Here is a 26098-nt window from a genome sequence, read left to right as displayed (position 1 = left end):
AAGAAAAATGCTTATTTGGGTTCCTTTTTGGCCCCTAATTCCTAAACTGTTGGGACCTAAACTCCCAAAATCAATACCAACCTTCCTTTTGTAGTCATTAACATTGTGTTTAAATTTCATTGATTTCTATTTACTTAAACTAAAGTTATTGTGCGAAAACCAAGAATAATGCTTATTTGGGCCCTTTTTTGGCCCCTAATTCCTAAACTGTTGAAACCTAAACTCCCAAAATCAATCCCAACCGTTCTTTTGTGGTCATAAACCTTGTGTCAAAATTTCATAGATTTCTATTAACTTAAACTAAAGTTATAGTGCGAAAACCAAGAAAATGCTTATTTGGGCCCTTTTTGGCCCCTAATTCCTAAAATGTTGGGACCAAAACTCCCAAAATCAATACCAACCTTCCTTTTGTGGTCATAAACCTTGTGTTAAAATTTCATAGATTTCCATTCACTTTTACTAAAGTTAGAGTGCGAAAACTAAAAGTATTCGGACGCCGGACGACGACGACGACGACGACGACGACGACGACGACGACGACGACGACGACGACGCCGACGCCAACGTGATAGCAATATACGACGAAAAATTTTTCAAATTTTGCGGTCGTATAAAAATCGGGCATACAACTGTACATGCTGTATATGGGTGGATTTGTTTGTCCGATAAGTTCGTTAGAAATGAATCCTTCATATAGTGGACCAATATGTGTGATCGCCTAACCATGCTATCCAGCTTTACTTGATATTTTTATATAAAACAATCTGTTTTCCTAAATTGAGTGAGTTTTATTACAAATTTTAGTGTTTTAGTTGATGGCAGTGAGTTAACTTCAAAATCGGGCACAACTGTATGGATTAGGATGTATTCGTCCGCTAAGTTCGTTTAGATTCCTTGATTAAGCACGCCATGGATGTATCCTAAAATGTGTATAATTGAACACCTAACCAGTTATATTGATATTTTTATATAAAACAATCTACTTTCTGAAATTGACTTTGCTTCAATATATTTACAAGTGTAACAGTTTATAAAGCTTCTGTCATAAACTGTATATATAATAAGCTGTGTACTGCTATTGTAAACGTTTTTATGAATCATTTTTTTTCTCGTTTCGATTTTTTTTCGGACATAAACGCAGAACCATAAGCACTATGTCCACGAGTTTAGCCAGCCAAACGTGTTGACTTATTCTGAGTTTTGAAAATGTGTAGGATAATAACATAATGTTAATTTCATTGAATTTATTTCAGAAAAAAAGAAATTGTAGGACATTTACTTCTAAACAAAGCATGCAGAGATAAAAAAAAAATACTCTTTCATGTATTCGTTTCACAGCAGGTCAAGAGACTTTTAAGATTTTTTCTTTTGAACTGTTTCACATACAAATTTTTATCATGACGGGTCCTTTTACACGTACATATGATTAAACGTTATGGGTTTTGCTCATATGCAAACTTTTGAATTCTACAATGCTTTGATTCTCGTTTTTTTTTCTAAATAAAAAAAAAAACGCCCGCCAAATCCTCCAAGGTTGCTGGTTTTACTCTTATACATGTATAATACCGGTATGCCAAACCGTATTTAAATGTGGGGACTCGATAATAGAAATTTAGATATCAGAAATCCTAGTAGACTATCAATATTCTACAATGTATATATCATTTTAAAAGGAACATTTAATACTAGTATTACAGACACATGCACTTATCTTAAACGTATAATTACACTTGTGTGTATTGACGTACCGTACCATTTTCGAGGTTACTCGGTACATATCAATCTGAGCATACGGGATTTCTACTTAATATCATAAAGATATACTATCCATGATAAGTTATACATTTACATATCTAGTAATAGATACACATTTTATTTATGTTCACAAATGTACATGTATAAAAGTATTTAGGAAGCAACCATTTAACTTGAAATAAAAAAGGTTGGGAGAGAGGGGGCGGGGGTATTATGTTTTTTTTCTCAGTGAAGATTTTTTTTCGCTCTTTAGGCGAACATATTTATTAATTTTTTAAATTATTATTTTTATAATTTATCACTATAAGTTGGTTTTTCTTTTGGTTTCGGGGGGGGGGGGCATTCTTATGTCATCTGCATTGCAGAATATTTCTGCATTTTATTGCGCTAATGGACCGTGCGAGGGCTGTATAGCCAGTCAAGGTCGTTTAAAAGGTTAAATACTTCTATCATTGTTTGGGCTTTATCCCTTACTGAAAAATCAGCCTTCTGGCGAACTGTTGCGGCATATCTGCCGCAAACACTGCGGTAAGGTTGCTGCAAATAGTTTGCGGCAACTTCACCGCGACTTTTTACCATGCAAATGAAGGTTGCGGCAGACTTGCCGCAAAGTTTGATAGCCTTAAATAGTTTGTGGTGAACTTCTGGCGAATATTTGTGGTGAACCTCTGGCAAACTCTGATAGCCTTATATAGTTTGTGGCGAACTTCTGGCAATTTTTGTGGTGAACTTCCGGCAAACTTTCAAAGCCTTATATAGTTTGCGGTGAACTTCTGGCAAATCAAGTGATAATGATGCCCTATGACTACCTTTATATGTTTATTCTTTTTTTCAAAACTGTACCTCTTATTCAAAATGATGCACATGTGGATCAAAATTAATTATTATGACCAATAACTGATATTTACCTGCTCATCTTCTGATCAAATTAAATTTTTAAAGAAATGTGAAAGAGAGAAATAAAAGTTGTGACCACAATAAAAACAATGTAGGTACATGTATATTTATAAATTTACTCAGTGCATAATTCAGAATGAGCTGATTAATTTCTTAACAGATTCATATGTATGAAAAAATCAAGAACAGATCTGTCTTCATAAGGCCAATTATAAAGAAACTGGGATTAACATGATTAAGGCATTACAACATAAAGCATAAAATCATATCTAAAATATAAATCTGACAAATGTGATTAAACAATATAGAATTACAAATTGTTTTAAAGACCTTTCCTGTAAAACATCATTATCCACAAAGTTTAAGATTACAACTGTAATGATCTTTCTCTAAGGGCAAAAAGAGTGTAACACAATCGTTATTTCAAAATGGGGGTTCTTTGACATAATTTTTGTACCAATAATAGCAAATTAACATGCAAAAACTGTCTAAATTAACTTACAAAGAGATGATCAATGATGCATGGCCTGTTCCAGGAACTAATTGAATCATATATAACTCAGACATCTATCATATACAAATGTATAACATCCATTTACTTTTAACATGAAAACACCAACATTAAAAAATCCCTCCTATTTCAAATTCAAAGAAGCAGGAAGTCTGATTTTAGTACAGGGAGCATGCTCAGTATGCTATAATGTTTGCGGCGAAGTTCCAGCAAACTTTAGGACTCCTTTAAAGTTTGTTTACAAATTTCCTTCAAATTTAAGAAAGTTAAGAGTTTGCGGCAACCTTGCGGCAAACTTTTACATATGTTTGCCAAAAGGTCGCTGCTAGCGGCGAACACTGGTGAACAACTTTCAGGTCTTCTGGCGAACTAAAAAGATTGCCGCAAGGTTGCTGCAACCTTACCGCAAGGTTGCAGCAATGTTTCTCTTTTCATAAGGGATTGTATATCAAAACAGTGCAACAGTTTTGTAGCAAGGTTTTAAATTGTATTTTTGATTACTAGTAGTTTATAGTCTAATGACATGATCATGATAATACATATGCAGTTTGGGGGGTAACAAACTTTTTTCGAATATTTAACAGGATTTTATTTCTGACCATTTATTCGGGCTAAAAAAAAATGCATTGATTATATCCACTTCATTTGAAGTTTAGTGCATGGATAGTTGTCTCATTAAATACAAAGCATATCACATCTCCTTATCTCGACATTAAACAGACCTACAAGGTGGGGCATAGAAAGGACACAGAAGGGAACATAGATAGCTTAGATTAGAGGGACGCAAGAAAGGGCAGAGACGAGAGCATTACAATTGTAGAGGGAAACATATCTATGGTAATGGAGGAGTGTAGAAAGGTCATAAGGGGAACATTAAAAGGGTAGAGTGAAGCATATAAAGGGCAGAGGGGAGCAAAATGTAATGCAGATCAGAATGAAGAGGGGAGCACAGAATTAACAGGAAGATCATAGAAAGGTAAAGGGGAATATGGAAAGCACGGTTGGTGAATAAATAACGAGAGAATAGAAAGGACAAAGGGGAGTACTAGTAATGAAAGGTTAGAGGATGAATAGGCAAGGCAGATTGAAGGACGGAAAGGACAACAAGAGCACAGAAAGGGCAAAGGGGCGTTTAAGAAAGGACAGATGACGAATAAACAGGACAACTATAGCATAGAAAGAACAAAGAGGAGTATATAAATAACATAGGGAGAAAAGAAAGAGCAAAGTGTAGTACAGAAAGAACAGAGGGAAGCATAGAACGAGTAGAGGGGGTATAGAAAGGACAGAAGCGACTTTAAAAGGACAAATGGCGAATAAACAGGACAAGAAGAGCATAGACAAGGTAATGGGGAGAGTATATAGGGTAGAGTGTAGGGTATAAGAACAGAGTGGTATAGAAAATTGAAAAGGCAGAAGATAGTTAATAGCAAGGACAGAAGGAATCGTAGAAAGAACACAGTGTCATCAAAAGGGCTGAGTGTAGGACAGACAGGACAGAGAGATTTTGAAAGAGTAAATTGGAGCATGGAAAGGGCAGTGGTGAGAATAGAAAGCGAAGTGTCGGACAACAAGAGCGTACAAAAGGCACATAAAGAGGACAAGGAGAGCATAGCAAGGGCAAACTAGTCACAAAGGACAGATAGCAAATAAAGAGGACAACGAAAACCTATAAAGGACAAAGGGGAATATGAAAAAGACAGATAGTGATTAAACAGGACAAGGAGACATAGAAAGTGCAATAGGGAGTATATAGAAAGGGCAGAGAAATAAAATTATCAGCAGAGTGAAGGACAGAAAGATAAAAGGGCAGTTTAGAAAGGACAGACTGCGATTAAACAGGACAACAAGAGCATATAATAAAAGATAAAAGGGAGTAAAGATTTGACAGAGGGAGAAGAGATAGGGAAAAGTAAAGGACAGAGGGGACCATAGAGAGAGAAAAGACGGCATATTACAAAGGACAGAAGTAATTTAGTCTAGAAAGGATAGGTTGCAAATAAACAGGACAAGGAGAGCATTGAAGGTGCAAAGGGGAGTATAGAAAGGACAGAGGCGAATAAACAGTACAACAAGAGCATATAAGAGTATAGAGAGGACAGAGGCGAATAAACAGGACAACATGAGCAAAGAAAAGGCAAAGGTGAGTAAAGAAAGTACAGAGGCAAATAAAAAGGACAAGATGAGCATATAAAGGGCAAAGGGGTATAGAAAGGACAGAGGCGAATAAACAGGATAACAAGATTATAGAAAAGGCAAAGGAGAGTATAGAAAGGACAGAAGCGAATAAACAAGACAATAAAGCATAAAAAGGGCAAAGGGGAGTATAGGAAGGACAGAGGCGAATACAAAGGACAACATGAGCATAGAAAGAGCAAAGGGGAGTATAGAAAGGACAGAGGCGAATAAACAGGACAACAAGAGCAAAGAAAAGGCAAAGCAGGGTATAGATAGAAAGGACAGAAGCCAATAAACAGGACAATAAGAGCATAAAAAGAGCAAAGGGGAGTACAGAAAGGACAGAGGCGAATACATAGGAAAACATGAGCATAGAAAAGGCAAAGGGGAGTATAGAAAAGACAGAGGCGAATAAACAGGACAAGAGCATATCAAGGGCAAAGGGTAGTATAGAAAGGCCAGATGAGAATAAACAGGACAACAAGATCATAGAAAGGACTGAGGCGAATAAACAAGACAATAAGAGCATACTACAGCAAAGGGGAGTATAGAAAGGACAGAGGCAAATAAACAGGACAAGAGCATAGATGGGCAAAAGGGAGTATAGAAAGGACAGAGGCGAATAAACAGGACAACATGAGCATATAAAGGGCAAACGGGAGTATATAAAGGACAGAGGCGAAAACACAGGACAACATGAGCATAGAAAAGGCAAAGGGCAGTATAGGAAGGACAGAGGCGAATAAACAGGACAACAAGAGCAAAGAAAAGGCAAAGCAGGGTATAGATAGAAAGGACAGAAGCCAATAAACAGGACAATAAGAGCATAAAAAGAGCAAAGGGGAGTACAGAAAGGACAGAGGCGAATACATAGGAAAACATGAGCATAGAAAAGGCAAAGGGGAGTATAGAAAAGACAGAGGCGAATAAACAGGACAAGAGCATATCAAGGGCAAAGGGTAGTATAGAAAGGCCAGATGAGAATAAACAGGACAACAAGATCATAGAAAGGACTGAGGCGAATAAACAAGACAATAAGAGCATACTAGAGCAAAGGGGAGTATAGAAAGGACAGAGGCAAATAAACAGGACAAGAGCATAGATGGGCAAAAGGGAGTATAGAAAGGACAGAGGCGAATAAACAGGACAACATGAGCATATAAAGGGCAAACGGGAGTATATAAAGGACAGAGGCGAAAACACAGGACAACATGAGCATAGAAAAGGCAAAGGGCAGTATAGGAAGGACAGAGGCGAATAAACAGGACAACATGAGCATTGACAGGGCAAAGGGGAGTAAAGAGAGGACAGAAGCGAAAACACAAGATAAGATGAGCATAGAAAGAGCAAAGCGGAGTATAGAAATACAATACAATACAAACTTTTTAATTGTCAATTATGACGCCCAATAATTTGAGCAGTACAATTAAGTTCAATTTCATACAAGTGATTACATATTGATTACATTGATTATTTAACAATTAAACAAAGTCAAGTCTTTTTTACCCAAGAAATGACAGAGGCAAATAAACAGGACAATAAGAGCATAGAAAGGGCAAAGGGCAGTATAGAAAGGACAGAGGCGAATAAACAGGATAACAACAGCATAGAAAGGACAAAGGGGAGTATACGAAGGACAGAGGCTAATAAACAGTACAACATGAGCATAGAAAGGGCAAAGGGGAGTATAGAAAGGACAGAGGCGAATACACAGTACAACATGAGCATAGAAAGGGCAAAGGGGAGTATATAAAAGACAGAGACGAATACACAGGACAACATGAGCATAGGAAGGGCAAAGGGGAGTATAGACAGGACAATAAGAGCATAGAAAAGGCAAATAGTAGTATAGAAAGGCCAGATGAGAATAAACAGGGCAACAAGATCATAGAAAGGACTGAGGCGAATAAACAAGACAATAAGAGCATACTAGAGCAAATGGGAGTATAGAAAGGACTGAGGCAAATAAACAGGACAAGAGCATAGATGGGAAAAAGGGAGTATAGAAAGGACAGAGGCGAATAAACAGGACAACATGAGCATATCAAGGGCAAAGGGTAGTATAGAAAAGACAGAGGCGAAAACACAGGACAACATGAGCATAGAAAAGGCAAAGGGCAGTATAGGAAGGACAGAGGCGAATAAACAGGACAACATGAGTATTGACAGGGCAAAGGGGAGTAAAGAGAGGACAGAAGCGAAAACACAAGACAAGATGAGCATAGAAAGAGCAAAGCGGAGTATAGAAATACAATACAATACAAAGTTTTTAATTGTCAATTATGACGCCCAATAATTTGAGCAGTACAATTAAGTTCAATTTCATACAAGTGATTACATATTGATTACATTGATTATTTAACAATTAAACAAAGTCAAGTCTTTTTTAACCAAGAAATGACAGAGGCAAATAAACAGGACAATAAGAGCATAGAAAGGGCAAAGGGCAGTATAGAAAGGACAGAGGCGAATAAACATGATAACAAGAGCATAGAAAGGGCAAAGGGCAGTATAGAAAGGACAGAGGCGAATAAACAGGATAACAACAGCATAGAAAGGACAAAGGGGAGTATACAAAGGACAGAGGCTAATAAACAGTACAACATGAGCATAGAAAGGGCAAAGGGGAGTATAGAAAGGACAGAGGCGAATACACAGTACAACATGAGCATAGAAAGGGCAAAGGGGAGTATATAAAAGACAGAGACGAATACACAGGACAACATGAGCATAGGAAGGGCAAAGGGGAGTATAGACAGGACAATAAGAGCATAGAAAAGGCAAATAGTAGTATAGAAAGGCCAGATGAGAATAAACAGGGCAACAAGATCATAGAAAGGACTGAGGCGAATAAACAAGACAATAAGAGCATACTAGAGCAAATGGGAGTATAGAAAGGACAGAGGCAAATAAACAGGACAAGAGCATAGATGGGAAAAAGGGAGTATAGAAAGGACAGAGGCGAATAAACAGGACAACATGAGCATATCAAGGGCAAAGGGTAGTATAGAAAGGACAGAGGCGAAAACACAGGACAACATGAGCATAAAAAAGGCAAAGGGCAGTATAGGAAGGACAGAAGCGAATAAACAGGACAACATGAGTATTGACAGGGCAAAGGGGAGTAAAGAGAGGACAGAAGCGAAAACACAAGACAAGATGAGCATAGAAAGAGCAAAGCGGAGTATAGAAATACAATACAATACAAACTTTTTAATTGTCAATTATGACGCCCAATAATTTGAGCAGTACAATTAAGTTCAATTTCATACAAGTGATTACATATTGATTACATTGATTATTTAACAATTAAACAAAGTCAAGTCTTTTTTAACCAAGAAATGACAAAGGCAAATAAACAGGACAATAAGAGCATAGAAAAGGCAAAGGGCAGTATAGAAAGGACAGAGGCGAATAAACAGGATAACAACAGCATAGAAAGGACAAAGGGGAGTATACAAAGGACAGAGGCTAATAAACAGTACAACATGAGCATAGAAAGGGCAAAGGGGAGTATAGAAAGGACAGAGGCGAATACACAGTACAACATGAGCATAGAAAGGGCAAAGGGGAGTATATAAAAGACAGAGACGAATACACAGGACAACATGAGCATAGGAAGGGCAAAGGGGAGTATAGACAGGACAATAAGAGCATAGAAAAGGCAAATAGTAGTATAGAAAGGCCAGATGAGAATAAACAGGGCAACAAGATCATAGAAAGGACTGAGGCGAATAAACAAGACAATAAGAGCATACTAGAGCAAATGGGAGTATAGAAAGGACAGAGGCAAATAAACAGGACAAGAGCATAGATGGGAAAAAGGGAGTATAGAAAGGACAGAGGCGAATAAACAGGACAACATGAGCATATCAAGGGCAAAGGGTAGTATAGAAAGGACAGAGGCGAAAACACAGGACAACATGAGCATAGAAAAGGCAAAGGGCAGTATAGGAAGGACAGAGGCGAATAAACAGTACAACATGAGCATAGAAAGGGCAAAGGGGAGTATATAAAAGACAGAGACGAATACACAGGACAACATGAGCATAGGAAGGGCAAAGGGGAGTATAGACAGGACAATAAGAGCATAGAAAAGGCAAATAGTAGTAAAGAAAGGCCAGATGAGAATAAACAGGGCAACAAGATCATAGAAAGGACTGAGGCGAATAAACAAGACAATAAGAGCATACTAGAGCAAATGGGAGTATAGAAAGGACAGAGGCAAATAAACAGGACAAGAGCATAGATGGGAAAAAGGGAGTATAGAAAGGACAGAGGCGAATAAACAGGACAACATGAGCATATCAAGGGCAAAGGGGAGTATATAAAAGACAGAGACGAATACACAGGACAACATGAGCATAGGAAGGGCAAAGGGGAGTATAGACAGGACAATAAGAGCATAGAAAAGGCAAATAGTAGTATAGAAAGGCCAGATGAGAATAAACAGGGTAACAAGATCATAGAAAGGACTGAGGCGAATAAACAAGACAATAAGAGCATACTAGAGCAAATGGGAGTATAGAAAGGACAGAGGCAAATAAACAGGACAAGAGCATAGATGGGAAAAAGGGAGTATAGAAAGGACAGAGGCGAATAAACAGGACAACATGAGCATATCAAGGGCAAAGGGTAGTATAGAAAGGACAGAGGCGAAAACACAGGACAACATGAGCATAGAAAAGGCAAAGGGCAGTATAGGAAGGACAGCAGCGAATAAACAGGACAACATGAGTATTGACAGGGCAAAGGGGAGTAAAGAGAGGACAGAAGCGAAAACACAAGACAAGATGAGCATAGAAAGAGCAAAGCGGAGTATAGAAATACAATACAATACAAAGTTTTTAATTGTCAATTATGACGCCCAATAATTTGAGCAGTACAATTAAGTTCAATTTCATACAAGTGATTACATATTGATTACATTGATTATTTAACAATTAAACAAAGTCAAGTCTTTTTTAACCAAGAAATGACAGAGGCAAATAAACAGGACAATAAGAGCATAGAAAGGGCAAAGGGCAGTATAGAAAGGACAGAGGCGAATAAACATGATAACAAGAGCATAGAAAGGGCAAATGGGAGTATAAAAAGTACAGAGGCAAATAAACAGGACAGCATGAGCATAGAAAGGGCAAAGGGGAGTATAGAAAGGACAGAGGCGAATACACAGTACAACATGAGCATAGAAAGGGCAAAGGGGGGTATAGAAAGGACAGAGGCGAATACACAGTACAACATGAGCATAGAAAGGGCAAAGGGGGGTATAGAAAGGACAGAGGCGAATACACAGTACAACATGAGCATAGAAAGGGCAAAGGTGGGTATACAAAGGACAGAGATGAATACACAGGACAACATGAGCATAGGAAGGGCAAAGGGGAGTATAGACAGGACAGAGGCGAATAAACAGGACAATAAGAGCATAGAAAGGGCAAATAGTTGTATAGAAAGGCCAGATGAGAATAAACAGGGCAACAAGAGCATAAAAAGGACAAAGGGAGTATAGAAAGGACTGAGGCGAATAAACAAGACAATAAGAGCATACTAGAGCAAAGGGGAGTATAGAAAGGACAGAGGCAAATAAACAGGACAAGAGCATAGATGGACAAAAGGGAGTATAGAAAGGACAGAGGCGAATAAACAGGACAACATGAGCATATTAAGGGCAAAGGGGAGTATAGGAAGGACAGAGGCGAATAAACAGGACAACATGAGCATTGACAGGGCAAAGGAGAGTATAGAGAGGACAGAAGCAAAAACACAAGACAAGATGAGCATAGAAAGAGCAAAGGGGAGTATAGAAATGACAGGCGAAAAAACAGGACAATAAGAGCATAGAAAGGGCAAAGGGCAGTATAGAAAGGACAGAGACGAATAGACAGGATAACAAGAGCATAGAAAGGACAAAGGGGAGTATACAAGCGACAGAGGCGAATAAACAGGACAACATGAGCATAGAAAGGGCAAAGGGGAGTATAGAAAGGACAGAGGCGAATACACAGGACAACATGAGCATAGAAAGGACAAAGGATACATATAAAGGACAGAGACGAATACATAGGACAATATGAGCATAGGAAAGGCAAAGGGGAGTATAGACAGGACAGAGGCGAATAAACAGGACAATAAGAGCATAGAAAGGGCAAAGGGCAGTATAGAAAGGACAGAGGCGAATAAACAGGATAACAACAGCATAGAAAGGACAAAGGGGAGTATACAAAGGACAGAGGCTAATAAACAGTACAACATGAGCATAGAAAGGGCAAAGGGGAGTATAGAAAGGACAGAGGCGAATACACAGTACAACATGAGCATAGAAAGGGCAAAGGGGAGTATATAAAAGACAGAGACGAATACACAGGTCAACATGAGCATAGGAAGGGCAAAGGGGAGTATAGACAGGACAATAAGAGCATAGAAAAGGCAAAAAGTAGTATAGAAAGGCCAGATGAGAATAAACAGGGCAACAAGATCATAGAAAGGACTGAGGCGAATAAACAAGACAATAAGAGCATACTAGAGCAAATGGGAGTATAGAAAGGACAGAGGCAAATAAACAGGACAAGAGCATAGATGGGCAAAAGGGAGTATAGAAAGGACAGAGGCGAATAAACAGGACAACATGAGCATATCAAGGGCAAAGGGTAGTATAGAAAGGACAGAGGCGAAAACACAGGACAACATGAGCATAGAAAAGGCAAAAGGCAGTATAGGAAGGACAGAGGCGAATAAACAGGACAGCATGAGTATTGACAGGGCAAAGGGGAGTAAAGAGAGGACAGAAGCGAAAACACAAGACAAGATGAGCATAGAAAGAGCAAAGCGGAGTATAGAAATACAATACAATACAAACTTTTAATTGTCAATTATGACGCCCAATAATTTGAGCAGTACAATTAAGTTCAATTTCATACAAGTGATTACATATTGATTACATTGATTATTTAACAATTAAACAAAGTCAAGTCTTTTTTAACCAAAAAATGACAGAGGCAAATAAACAGGACAATAAGAGCATAGAAAGGGCAAAGGGCAGTATAGAAAGGACAGAGGCGAATAAACATGATAACAAGAGCATAGAAAGGGCAAATGGGAGTATAGAAAGTACAGAGGCAAATAAACAGGACAGCATGAGCATAGAAAGGGCAAAGGGGAGTATAGAAAGGACAGAGGCGAATACACAGTACAACATGAGCATAGAAAGGGCAAAGGGGGGTATAGAAAGGACAGAGGCGAATACACAGTACAACATGAGCATAGAAAGGGCAAAGGGGGGTATACAAAGGACAGAGATGAATACACAGGACAACATGAGCATAGGAAGGGCAAAGGGGAGTATAGACAGGACAGAGGCGAATAAACAGGACAATAAGAGCATAGAAAGGGCAAATAGTTATATAGAAAGGCCAGATGAGAATAAACAGGGCAACAAGAGCATAAAAAGGACAAAGGGAGTATAGAAAGGACTGAGGCGAATAAACAAGACAATAAGAGCATACTAGAGCAAAGGGGAGTATATAAAGGACAGAGGCAAATAAACAGGACAAGAGCATAGATGGACAAAAGGGAGTATAGAAAGGACAGAGGCGAATAAACAGGACAACATGAGCATATAAAGGGCAAAGGGGAGTATAGGAAGGACAGAGGCGAATAAACAGGACAACATGAGCATTGACAGGGCAAAGGAGAGTATAGAGAGGACAGAAGCGAAAACACAAGACAAGATGAGCATAGAAAGAGCAAAGGGGAGTATAGAAATGACAGGCGAAAAAAGAGGACAATAAGAGCGTAGAAAGGGCAAAGGGCAGTATAGAAAGGACAGAGACGAATAGACAGGATAACAAGACCATAGAAAGGACAAAGGGGAGTATACAAACGACAGAGGCGAATAAACAGGACAACATGAGCATAGAAAGGGCAAAGGGGAGTATAGAAAGGACAGAGGCGAATACACAGGACAACATGAGCATAGAAAGGACAAAGGATACATATAAAGGACAGAGACGAATACATAGGACAATATGAGCATAGGAAAGGCACAGGGGAGTATAGACAGGACAGAGGCGAATAAACAGGACAATAAGAGCATAGAAAGGGCAAATAGTAGTATAAAAAGGCCAGATGAGAATAAACAGGGCAACAAGAGCATAGAAAGGACAAAGGGGAGTATAGAAAGGACTGAGGCGAATAAACAAGACAATAAGAGCATACAAGAGCAAAGGGGAGTATAGAAAGGACAGAGGAAAATAAACAGGACAAGAGCGTAGATGGGCAAAAGGGAGTATAGAAAGGACAGAGGCGAATAAACAGGACAACATGAGCATATAAAGGGCAAGGGGAGTATAGAAAGGACAGAGGCGAATACACAGGACAAAATGAGCATAGAAAAAGCAAAGGGCAGTATAGGAAGGACAGAGGCGAATAAACAGGACAACATGAGCATTGACAGGACAAAGGGGAGTATAGAGAGGACAAAAGCGAAAACACAAGACAAGATGAGCATATAAAGAGCAAAGGGGAGTATAGAAATAACAGAGGCGAATAAACAGGACAGCATGAGCTAAAAGGGCAAAGGCGAGTATAGAAAGGAAAGAGGCAAACACACAGAACAACATGAGCATAGAAAGGGCAGAGGGGAGTATAGAAAAGACAGAGACGAATAACAGGAAAATAAGAAGCATACTAGGGCAAAGGTGGGTATAGAAAGGACAGAGGCGATTAAACAGGACAAGATCATAGATTGGCAAAAGTGAGTACAGAAAGGACAGAGCCGAATAAACAGGACAACAAGAGCATAGGAAAGGCAAAGGAGGGTATAGAAAGATCAGAAGCCAATAAACAGGACAAAGAGAGCATAACAAGGGCAAAGGGGAGTACCAAAAGGACAGAGGTGAATACACAGGACAACATGAGCATAAAAAGGGCAAATGGGAGTATAAAAAGGACAGAGGCGAATACACAGGACACCATGAGCATAAAAAGGACAAAGGGGAGTATAGAAAAGACAGAGGCGAAAACACAGGACAACAAGTGCATAGAAAGGGCAAAGGGGAGTACAGAAAGGACAGAGAGGAAAAGACAGGACAATATGAGCATAGAAAGGGCAAATGGGAGTATAGAAAGAACAGAGGCGAATAAACAAGACAATAAGAGCATACTAAGGCAAAGGGGAGTATAGAAAGGACAGAGGCGAATAAACAGGACAACATGAGCATAGAAAGGGCAAAGGGGGTATAAAAAAGACATAAGCGAATAAACAGGACAACAAGAGCAAAGAAAGGGCCAGGGAGGATATAGAAAGGACAGAAGCCAATAAAAAGGACAATACGAGCATAAAAAGGGCAAAGGGGAGTACAGAAAGGACAGAGGCGAATAAACAGGACAACATGAGCATAGAAAGGGCAAAGGGGAGTATAGAAAAGACAGAGGCTAATAAACAGGACAACAACAGCATATAAAAGACAAAGGGGAGTATAGAAAGGATAGAGGCGAATACACAAGACAACATGAGGATAAAAAGGGCAAATGGGAGTATAGAAAGGACAGAGGCGAATACACAGGACAACATGAGCATAGAAAAGGCAAAGGAGGGTATAGAAAGGACAGAAGCCAATAAACAGGACAATAAGAGCGTAAAAAAGACAAAGGAGAGTACAGAAAGGACAGAGGCGAATACACAGGAAAACATGAGCATAGAAAGGGCAAAGGGGAGTATAGAAAAGACCGAGGCGAATAAACAGAACAACAAGAGCATATAAAAGACAAAGGGGAGTATAGAAAGGACAGAGGCGAATAAACAGGACAAGGGCATATCAAGGGCAAAGGGGAGTATATAAAAGACAGAGACGAATACACAGGACAACATGAGCATAGGAAGGGCAAAGGGTAGTATAGAAAGGCCAGATGAGAATAAACAGGGCAACAAGATCATAGAAAAGGCAAAGGGGAGTATAGAAAGGACTGAGGCAAATAAACAGGACAACAAGAGCATAGAATTGGCAAAGGAGGGTATAAAAAGGACAGAAGCCAATAAACAGGACAATAAGAGCATAAAAAGGGCAAAGGGGAGTACAGAAAGGACAGAGGTGAATACACAGGACAACATGAGCATAGAAAGGGCAAAGGGGAGTATAGAAAAGACAGAGGCTAGTAAACAGGACATTAAGAGCATATAAAAGGCAAAGGGGAGTATAGAAAGGACAGAGGCGAATACACAGGACAACATGGGCATAAAAAGGGCAAATGGCAGTATAGAAAGGACAGAGGCGAATACACAAGACACCATGATCATAAAAAGGACAAAGGGGAGTATAGAAAAGACAGAGGCGAAAGCACAGGACAACAAGTGCATAAAAAGGGCAAAGGGGAGTATAGAAAGGACAGAGAGGAAAAGACAGGACAACATGAGCATAGAAAGGGCAAAGGGGGTATAAAAAAGACATACGCGAATAAACAGGACAACAAGAGCAAAGAAAGGGCAAAGGAGGGTATAAAAAGGACAGAAGCTAATAAACAGGACAATACGAGCATGACAAGGGCAAAGGGGAGTACAGAAAGGACAGAGGCGAATACACAGGACAACATGAGCATAGAAAGGGCAAAGGGGAGTATAGAAAAGACAGAGGCTAATAAACAGGACAACAACATCATATAAAAGGCAAAGGGGAGTATAGAAAGGACAGAGGCGAATACACAGGACAACAAGAGCATAGAAAGGCAAAGGAGGGTATAGAAAGGACAGAAGCCAATAAACAGGACAATAAGAGCGTAAAAAGGGCAAAGGGGAGTACAGAAAGGACAGAGACGAATACACAGGATAACATGAGCATAGGAAGGGCAAAGGGGAGTATAAAAAAGACAGAGGCTAATTAACAGGACATCAAGAGCATATAAAAGGCAAAGGGGAGTATAGGAAGGACAGAGGCGAATACACAAGACAACATGAGCATAAAAAGGGCAAATGGGAGTATAGAAAGGACAGAGGCGAATACACAGGACAACATGAGCATAGAAAGGGCAAATGGGAGTATAGAAAGGACAGAGGCAAATACACAGGACACATGAGCATAACAAGGACAAAGGGGAGTATAGAAAAGACAGAGGCGAAAGCACAGGACAACAAGTGCATAAAAAGGGCAAAGGGGAGTATAGAAAGGACAGAGAGGAAAAGACAGGACAACATGAGCATAGAAAGGGCAAATGGGAGTATAGAAAGAACAGAGGCGAATACACAGGACAATATGAGCATAGAAAGGGCAAAGGGGAGTATAGAAAGGACATAGGCGTATACACAGGACAACATGAGCATAGAAAGGGCAAAGGGGGTATAAAAAAGACATAAGCGAATAAACAGGACAACAAGAGCAAAGAAAGGGCAAAGGAGGGTATAGAAAGGACAGAAGCCAATAAACAGGACAATACGAGCATAAAAAGGTCAAAGGGGAGTACAGAAAGGACAGAGGTGAATACACATGACAACATGAGCATAGAAAGGACAAAGGGGAGTATAGAAAAGACAGAGGCTGATAAACAGGACAACAACAGCATATAAAAGGCAAAGGGGAGTATAGAAAGGACAGAGGCGAATACACAGGAAAACATGAGCATAACCAGATGCTCCGCAGGGCGTAGCTTTATACGACCGCAGAGGTTGAACCCTGAACGGTTGGGGCAAGTATGGACACAACATTCAAGCCGGATTCAGCTCTAAATTTGGATTGTGATTAAATAGTTGACACAGCATAGGTTTCTGACACAGAATGAATGTGTTCTAATGAACTTAAAATTTTTGTTTTCTCTTAGAGCAATTCACTATGCTGTTGAATATAAATCCTCTCAAAAAAATGTTTGAAGAAATTTTCTTTTTTATTTATGAAATTTCAAATGAGAAAAATTGAACCCAATTTTTTTAATCACATCCCCCTTTCCCTTATTCCAAAACTAATCTCAATTAAAATTTCTAATGGAGTTTGCAACAATAACTACTCATTTAAATACATCATAAAATATTAAGATGTAAAAAAACCGCTTGTTATCACTGAATGGTAAAGATTATTTTAATTTATCAGTTGGTAGTAAAAAGTGAATATACATTGTATATTGTATATAACAAAGATTTAAGTTGATTCTGGACAAAGAAAGATAACTCCAATTAAAACAAGAGGCTCTCAAGAGCCTGAATCGCTCACCTGAATTTTTTTGGTTTAATCTCTCATCAATGATTATTTTGGCTTTTCAATTTATTTAAATGTTCTTTGAATCGTCCTATTTTCTTCAAAAGCAAAAAAAAATCATTTTCTCCTATGTTCTATTTTAGCCATAGGAGCTATGTTTCTTGACATACAAGGAAATGAAATATAAAATTTATACTAGATACTCTGAAACTCTAAAACTCATTTAGCCTAAGTTTGGCTGAAATTGATACAGCAGTTTCAAAGGAGAAGATTTTTTAAAGTAAGTCAACATGATGAACAAATTGTGAAAAAAGTCTTTAAAGGGCAATAACTCCTTAAGAGGTCAATTGACAATTTTGGTCAAATTGACTTATTTGTAGATCTTACTTTGCTTAACATTTTTGCTATTAACAGTTTATCTGTATCTATAATAATATTCAAGATAATGACCAAAAACTGCAAAATTTCCTTAAAATTACCAATTAAGTGGCAGCAACCCAACAATGGTTTGTTTGATTCATCTGAAAATTTCAGGGCTGATAGATCTTGACCTAATGAACATTTTTACCCCATGTCAGATTTGCTCTAAATGCTTTCGTTTTTGAGATATAAGCCAAAAACTGCATTTGACCCCTATGTTCTATTTTAAGTAACGGCGGCCATGTTTTTTGACGGATCAACAATCGAAGCACACACTTTGTGCAGGATAATCTAAGGAACAATCATGCTAAGTTTCATCCAAATCCATTCAGCAGTTTCAGAGCAGAAGATTTTTTAAAGTTGGCAAATATGATGAACAAATTGTGAAAAATTGTCATTAAAGGACAATAACCCCTTAAGGGGTCAATTGACAATTTTGGTCATATTGACTTATTTGTAGATCTTACTTTGCTGATCATTTTTGCTGTTTACAGTTTATCTTTATCTATAATAATATTCAAGATAATGACCAAAAACTGCAAAATTTCCTTAAAATTACCAATTAAGTGGCAGCAACCCAACAATGGTTTGTTTGATTCATCTGAAAATTTCAGGGCTGATAGATCTTGACCTAATGAACATTTTTACCCCATGTCAGATTTGCTCTAAATGCTTTCGTTTTTGAGATATAAGCCAAAAACTGCATTTGACCCCTATGTTCTATTTTAAGTAACGGCGGCCATGTTTTTTGACGGATCAAAAATCGAAGCACACACTTTGTGCAGGATACTCTAAGGAACAATCATGCTAAGTTTCATTCAAATCCATTCAGTAGTTTCAGAGGAGAAGATGTTTGAAAAATTGTTAACGACGACGACGTCGACGACAACGACGACGACGACGACGACGGACGCCAAGTGATGAGAAAAGCTCACATGGCCTTTTAGGCCAGGTGAGCTAAAAAAGTCTTGCTATTGCACAATATTTTGCAATTAGATATTTCTTGCTTACTATTCTGGACAAAGAAAGATAACTCTAATTAAAAAACAATTTGCTATTTCACAATATTGTGCAATTAGATATTTCTTGCCATTGCGCAATACTGTGCAATTGAAAAGACTTGCTATTGCACAATACTTAATATAATAATTTTAGATCCTGATTTGGACCAACTTGAAAACTGGGCCCATAATAAAAAAAATCTAAGTACATTTTTCGATTCAGCATATCAAAGAACCCCAAGATTTCAATTTTTGTTAAAATCAGACTAAGTTTAATTTTGGACCCTTTGGACTTTAGTGTAGACCAATTTGAAAACAGGACCAAAAATGAAGAATCTACATACACAGTTAGATTTGGTATATCAAAGAACCCCATTTATTCAATTTTTGATGAAATCAAACAAAGTTTAATTTTGGACCAACTTGAAAACTGGGCCAATAATCAAGAATCTAAGTACATTTTTAGATTCAGCATATCAAAGAACCTAACTGATTCATTTTTTGTCAAAATCAAACTAAGTTTAATTTTGGACCCTTTGGACCTTAATGTAGACCAATTTGAAAACAGGACCAAAAGTTAAGAATCTACATACACAGTCATGACAGTTAGATTCGGCATATCAAAGAACCCTAATTATTCAATTTTGATGAAATCAAACAAAGTTTAATTTTGGACCCTTTGGGCTCCTTATTCTGTTGGGACCAAAACTCCCAAAATCAATACCAACCTTCCTTTTATGGTCATAAACCTTGTGTTTAAATTTCATAGATTTCTATTTACTTATACTAACGTAATGGTCCGAAAACCAAGAAAAATGCTTATTTGGGTCCCTTTTTGGCCCTTAATTCCTAAACTGTTGGGACCTAAACTCCCAAAATCAATACCAACCTTCCTTTTGTAGTCATTAACATTGTGTTTAAATTTCATTGATTTCTATTTACTTAAACTAAAGTCATTGTGCGAAAACCAAGAATAATGCTTATTTGGGCCCTTTTTTGGCCCCTAATTCCTAAACTGTTGAAACCAAAACTCCAAAAATCAATCCCAACCGTTCTTTTGTGGTCATAAACCTTGTGTCAAAATTTCATAGATTTCTATTAACTTAAACTAAAGTTATAGTGCGAAAACCAAGAAAATGCTTATTTGGGCCCTTTTTGGCCCCTTATTCCTAAAATGTTGGAACCAAAACTCCCAAAATCAATACCAACCTTCCTTTAGTGGTCATAAACGTTGTGTTAAAATTTCATAGATTTCCATTCACTTTTACTAAAGTTAGAGTGCGAAAACTAAAAGTATTTGGACGACGACAACGACGCAGACGACGACGCCAACGTGATAGCAATATACGACGAAAATTTTTTCAAATTTTGCGGTCGTATAAAAAGGGCAAATGGGAGGATAGAAAGGACAGAGGCGAATACACAGGACAACAAGAGCATAGAAAAGGCAAAGGAGGGTATAGAAAGGACAGGAGCCAATAAACAGGACAATAAGAGCGTAAAAAGGGCAAAGAGGAGTACAGAAAGGACAGAGGCGAATACACAGGAAAACATGAGCATAGAAAGGGCAAAGGGGAGTATAGAAAAGACAGAGGCTAATTAACAGGACATCAAGAGCATATAAAAGGTAAAGGGGAGTATAGAAAGGACAGAGGTGAATACACAGGACAACATGAGCATAAAAAGGGCAAATGGGAGTATAGAAAGGACAGAGGCGAATACACAGGACACCATGAGCATAAAAAGGACAAAGGGGAGTATAGAAAAGACAGAGGCGAAAGCACAGGACAACAAGTGCATAGAAAGGGCAAAGGGGAGTATAGAAAGGAGAGAGAGGAAAAGACAGGACAACATGAGCATAGAAAGGGCAAATGGGAGTATAGAAAGAACAGAGGCGAATAAACAAGACAATAAGAGCATACTAGGGCAAAGGGGAGTATAGAAAGGACATAGGCAAATAAACAGGACAATATGAGCATAGAAAGGGCAAAGGGGGTATAAAAAAGACATAAGCGAATAAACAGGACAACAAGAGCAAAGAAAGGGCAAAGGAGGGTATAGAAAGGACAGAAGCCAATAAACAGGACAATACGAGCATAAAAAGGGCAAAGGGGAGTACAGAAAGGACAGAGGCGAATACACAGGAAAACATGAGCATAGAAAGGGCAAAGGGGAGTATAGAAAAGACAGAGGCTAATAAACAGGACATCAAGAGCATATAAAAGGCAAAGGGGAGTATAGAAAGGACAGAGGCGAATACACAGGACAACATGAGCATAAAAAGGACAAAGGGGAGTATAGAAAGGACAGAGGCGAATAAACAGGACAACAAGTGCATAATGTAGAAAGGGCAAAGGGGAGTATAGAAAGGACAGAGGCGAAAACACAGGACAACATGAGCATAGAAAGGGCAAATGGGAGTATAGAAAGAACAGACATGACAGATGCGAATAAACCAGACAATAAGATCATACTAGGGCAAAGGGGAGTATAGAAAGGACAGAGGCAAATAAACAGGACAGCATGAGCATAGAAAGGACAAAGGGGAGTATAGAAACTCTATAGGAAACTGGAAACCAACCTTTTTTTCCAAAAAAAATCATTAGCCCCCCCCCCCGAAAATCAAATGGTTGCTGCCTAACAACTTGAAAATTGGTATTTGCTGCTATTCTGCAAAGCATGCATCATTAAGAAGATAAAACATGGACTGGTCAGCTTGAAGTCAAATAATGTGTTTGGGTATCTTCTTCTTCTTTCAATACAGAGTCAGACTTTTCTTGAGTGTATAATGACTCTTGCACGTAAAATCATGGTCTCTATGGTGATATGACACAATGTAGGAGATCTTATGTATCTATAGCCATTTGTAATTTGTAAACTAAAACATTCAAAATCTGATACAGCTTTTCAGTCTAGTACACATGTACAATGTCGTGATATGTATGTTATACCATAAACATCAATGGGTTGTTAGACTAATCCTTTGTCGGACTAATGGGACGTTTGCTTATCAGGCAATGACAGATCCAGAACTTTTCATAAGGGGTGGGGGCACTGACTGACCTAAGGACGGGCCGCTTCAGTCATGCTTCAGTGATTCTCTATATAATCAATCAACATTTTCCCACAAAATGAGAGGGGGGGGGGGGGGCAGATATGTCTGTGTCGGGGCGACCCCCTATTTATCATATTGATACAAATATTGTACTGGCATTAAAGTCAGTTTAGAAGAGGGTAGTAGTAATGCCTTTTACCGTCAGGGGTCAAACGATCATTTTAAGCTACCGTTAGCGTCAACTTGTTTTGTTTTTTTACCCTGATTCGTCAAACTATCCTTACTGTTTTTCGTCAGAAGTCTCAAATAATTAACGTTACTGTCATTTTTGGGGAAAGTTTAACATCATTCGTCAAAATCAGTCAATTTTCTTATCGTCTAAAAGAAAGTGTACATTTTATGGTCATGCAATTACCGTTAACGTAATTTGGCAAGAATTTTTACCGTGATACGTCATGAAGGTATCCCCATTACCACCCTCTTAAAGGTATTGGGGGTATGACGTTTGGATTAGATCTGGTTCTTAATTGTTCTATTAATGTGAACGACATTTCTGATAAAAAATTTGTGATGATTTGGCATAGTGTCCATGATTAATGTTAACAGCCCACTTCAATGCCAATATATTGCCCCTAATGAGGGCCTCCTTTGTTATTTAAATAATATTTCTAAACTATAATACGAGGATCCGATGACATTAATACGAACCTCCTTAACGATATGATCTGCATTATTGTGAATTACAGGACCGAAAACAGTTTAAAGTTATAATCGTATCTTTTCCAGTAAAGAAGTTTGGAAAAGGGGGGGGGGTGCTAGTTAACAACTTTTTCACCCCAGGATGAATCTAAAACAATTTTTAAATAATATTGGGTACGTACCTTTCGTCCCTCTTAATATCGGATAGAAGAACTTGTTAAGATGTACCAAACTACGACTACTCATACATAATTTCAATATTTACAAAAATGTATAATCATTTTGGAACAAAAATAGACATTCGATTATCTCCCTTTGGAAATTTTCACCTGTGTATTATTTACCTGTATGATATCCGGAAATTTCTATTTTCGTTATTAATTTATAATTCGGAATTATTTTACCTGCAACCTGGTCCTCAGAACAATGAATATTAATTATTTTATGAATGAAATTATCTTTTACTCTGGATTTCGTCAACTTCCTGATGGAAATAGGGGGACATCTCAAGGTTTATAAATAAAATTGCCAGACAGTGAGGGTCATGAGGGGAACGCTCAGAACTGGTATGCTTAGGGATGGTAATTTTCTCTCATTGGGAGGACTAACATGCACTTGGAGAAAACATCTGAATTTTTCTTTCGTTTTTGACGCCACCTAAAAGATGGAAAATATGTTTTCAGAAACATGGAAATTTAACTCCAACCCCCCACAAAAAAAGGAAAAAGTTTCAATATTTTTATTCTTTACATCATATCATATGTATAATGTGGAAAAAATATCAGCACACCGAAGGCAGGTTTAATTTACATTCTACACAAATATCTATAAAATATGGTTGATTTAAGGTGCCATCTAAAACAATTATCCAAAGTGGTTAGATTTACAGAAAAATGTAAAATTTCAACAAGGCTTTGGTTGGTTCATGTTTATATTCGAAAAAACTGTCAGTACATCTAAGAAAATAATATTGAACAAAATTTACAGTAAAATGTGGAAAAATTATCAATACATCGATGGCAGGTTTGGTGTATGTTTATATTCGAATGAACTGTCAGTACCTCTAAGTAAATGATATTGAACAAATGACCGATTTAAAGTATCATCATTGCAATTATCAAAAAAGTGGTAAAAGTTACATTAAACTGTAGACAAATTATCATTACACCGATGACAGGTCTGGCGTTAATGCTTTCAACAAATATGGTCTATTTAAAAAATTATCAAAAAAGACGTAAAATTTAGTCAAATGTAGAAAAAAATGGCAGGTCAAGGGACGGGCCGGGGTGTATGTTTTTTTTTCTTAAATAATAATCTGGTCCCCAATTTGATAAAAACAAATATAATGGTCAAGATGATGACAAAAAAAGTATTCTGAATCCAGATTTTCTCCATATCTTATTGCGTTAACTTTTGATAAAAATGATTTGAAAAATAAAGAAAACTTTTCTGACTCAGACAAAAAATATATCCCCTCTTTGAAGGTAAATGTTTAGTTTTGCTCCCTAAGTAATTTTTCATTTGACATGTGTTGCTCTATCGACTGACTATCATAGAATGATTATCATATGACACATAGCATAGACATATAATGCAGATAACTTTATTGCAAAATTTCTTTTTTTAAACAGTTATAATTACATTAGATAGATATAGGAAGATGTGGTGTGAGTGCCAATGATAGAACTCTCCATCCAAATAACAATTTATAAAAGTAAACCATTATAGGTCAATGTACGGCCTTCAACACGGAGCCTTTGATCACACCTAACAACAAGCTATTATATATAAAGAGCCCCAAAATTACTAGTGTAAAACCATTCAAACGGGAAAACCAACGGTCTAATCAATATAAAAAACGAGAAACACGTATATTTCATAATCAAACGACAACTTCTGTACATCAGATTCCTGATTTAGGACAGGTGCAAACATTTGCAGCGGGATTAAACGTTTAAATGGTACCAAACCTTCTCCCTTTTCCTGAAACAATGGCATAACATCACAACATAGAAAAACACACGATAAAAATATGATATGTCTATGCCATATAACCTGCACTCGAATCTATTATAAAATAGAGGCGCAAAAGATACAAAAGGTACATTAGACTCATAAGTTAAAAATAAGCTGACAATGGAAAATAAATTAATCGAACAATTTGTGGGATTAAATATATATTTTGTTGTACTTTAACGCATTTTTTTTCAAATATGGTAATGAACATTTGCATCAAAACGAAATATAAAGCTCCGTGTTGAAGACCGTACATTGACCTATAATGGTTTACTTTTATAAATTGTGACTTAGTTGGAGAGTTGTCTCATTGGCACCCATTTGCTTCCGCGCCTCATACAAAATGTCAAGGCTTTTACACCCCAATGAAGTAACTAAAAGAAGTATTCTCGTTACATTGAAGACCTGTTGATGACCTTCTGTTGTTGTTTTTTCTATGGTCGGGTTGTTGTCTCTTTGACACATTCCCCATTTCCATTCTCAATTTTATTGAATTCTTAAATAAAAACAAATACGAATTTCCAGTTTTGTTAATAAAAAAATGTTAATCTGAGGAATATATGAGTGAATAGTGTATAAGTATGAAAAAAATGAACTTGTGATATGGCTTGTACCGATAGAATATAGTCCCTGTAACTTCTGTTCTATATAGATATAAAAAGATATGGTATGAGTGCCAGTGAGACAACTTTCCATCAAAGTCACAATTTGTAAAAGTAAGCCATTATCTAGGTCAAAATATGGCTTATTATCTTGAAATCTTTAATTATCTTTAATAAACAGAGCATTACACCAAAAGTGGTCAGCAATTCTAAATCATCAGTCGACTAGTTAAATGTAGTCACTGCCCTTGATTGATAGAAACTTTGAATAGCACTGAATTGATAAAAAAAATACAGGATCTGCAAATAGGTCAGTGTAGATGGCATTGTCAGTTGTTACATATGAAAGCCATTGCCCTTAAATGGCCATGTTTAAAAGTGTACGACAATATATCGAGAAGATAGAGAAAAATTAAAAAAGAAAAATAATCAACAAAAATGAGATTTTAGTCATGAATTATACTGTAGTCTTTATATCCTCTAGCAACTTTTAATTTCGATACCTTGATACATGTAGCAACGATATTATTTGCCTTTAAGCTTGATGTATATCTTGTTATACATATAAGTGATGTCGTATCCACTTGGCATGTTTCGTTTTGGAAAATTAACTGTACCCTCGGACTAATTGTTTTTCTTAAAAAAAAAAAACCCCACCTTAAATCACTATGCTATATAAATTTTAGAAACGTGTTTTTTTTAAACACAACAGTTCATATCTTTTCCACAATATTAAAGTATATAAAAATATCAGACAACTTTGAACAAAACCAAAACCGCAAAAG

At 37.5% G+C, this 26098-nt stretch overlaps 1 protein-coding gene across 1 annotated transcript in view; it reads right to left on the bottom strand.

Annotated features, from left to right (window-relative positions):
• Positions 1–23021, bottom strand: part of LOC143052192 (kelch-like protein 24) — a 30683-nt gene extending 7662 nt beyond the window's left edge. The window contains exon 1 of the mRNA XM_076225152.1: positions 22878–23021. The gene's annotated coding sequence lies outside the window, so the exon portion shown is untranslated. The remainder of the gene's footprint in view (positions 1–22877) is intronic.
• Positions 23022–26098: the final 3077 nt, after the last annotated feature.

This window comes from Mytilus galloprovincialis, chromosome 11 (assembly GCF_965363235.1).
Source record: "Mytilus galloprovincialis chromosome 11, xbMytGall1.hap1.1, whole genome shotgun sequence".
NCBI lineage: Eukaryota > Metazoa > Mollusca > Bivalvia > Mytilida > Mytilidae > Mytilus > Mytilus galloprovincialis.
This window is presented reverse-complemented; position numbering and strand designations above follow the sequence as displayed.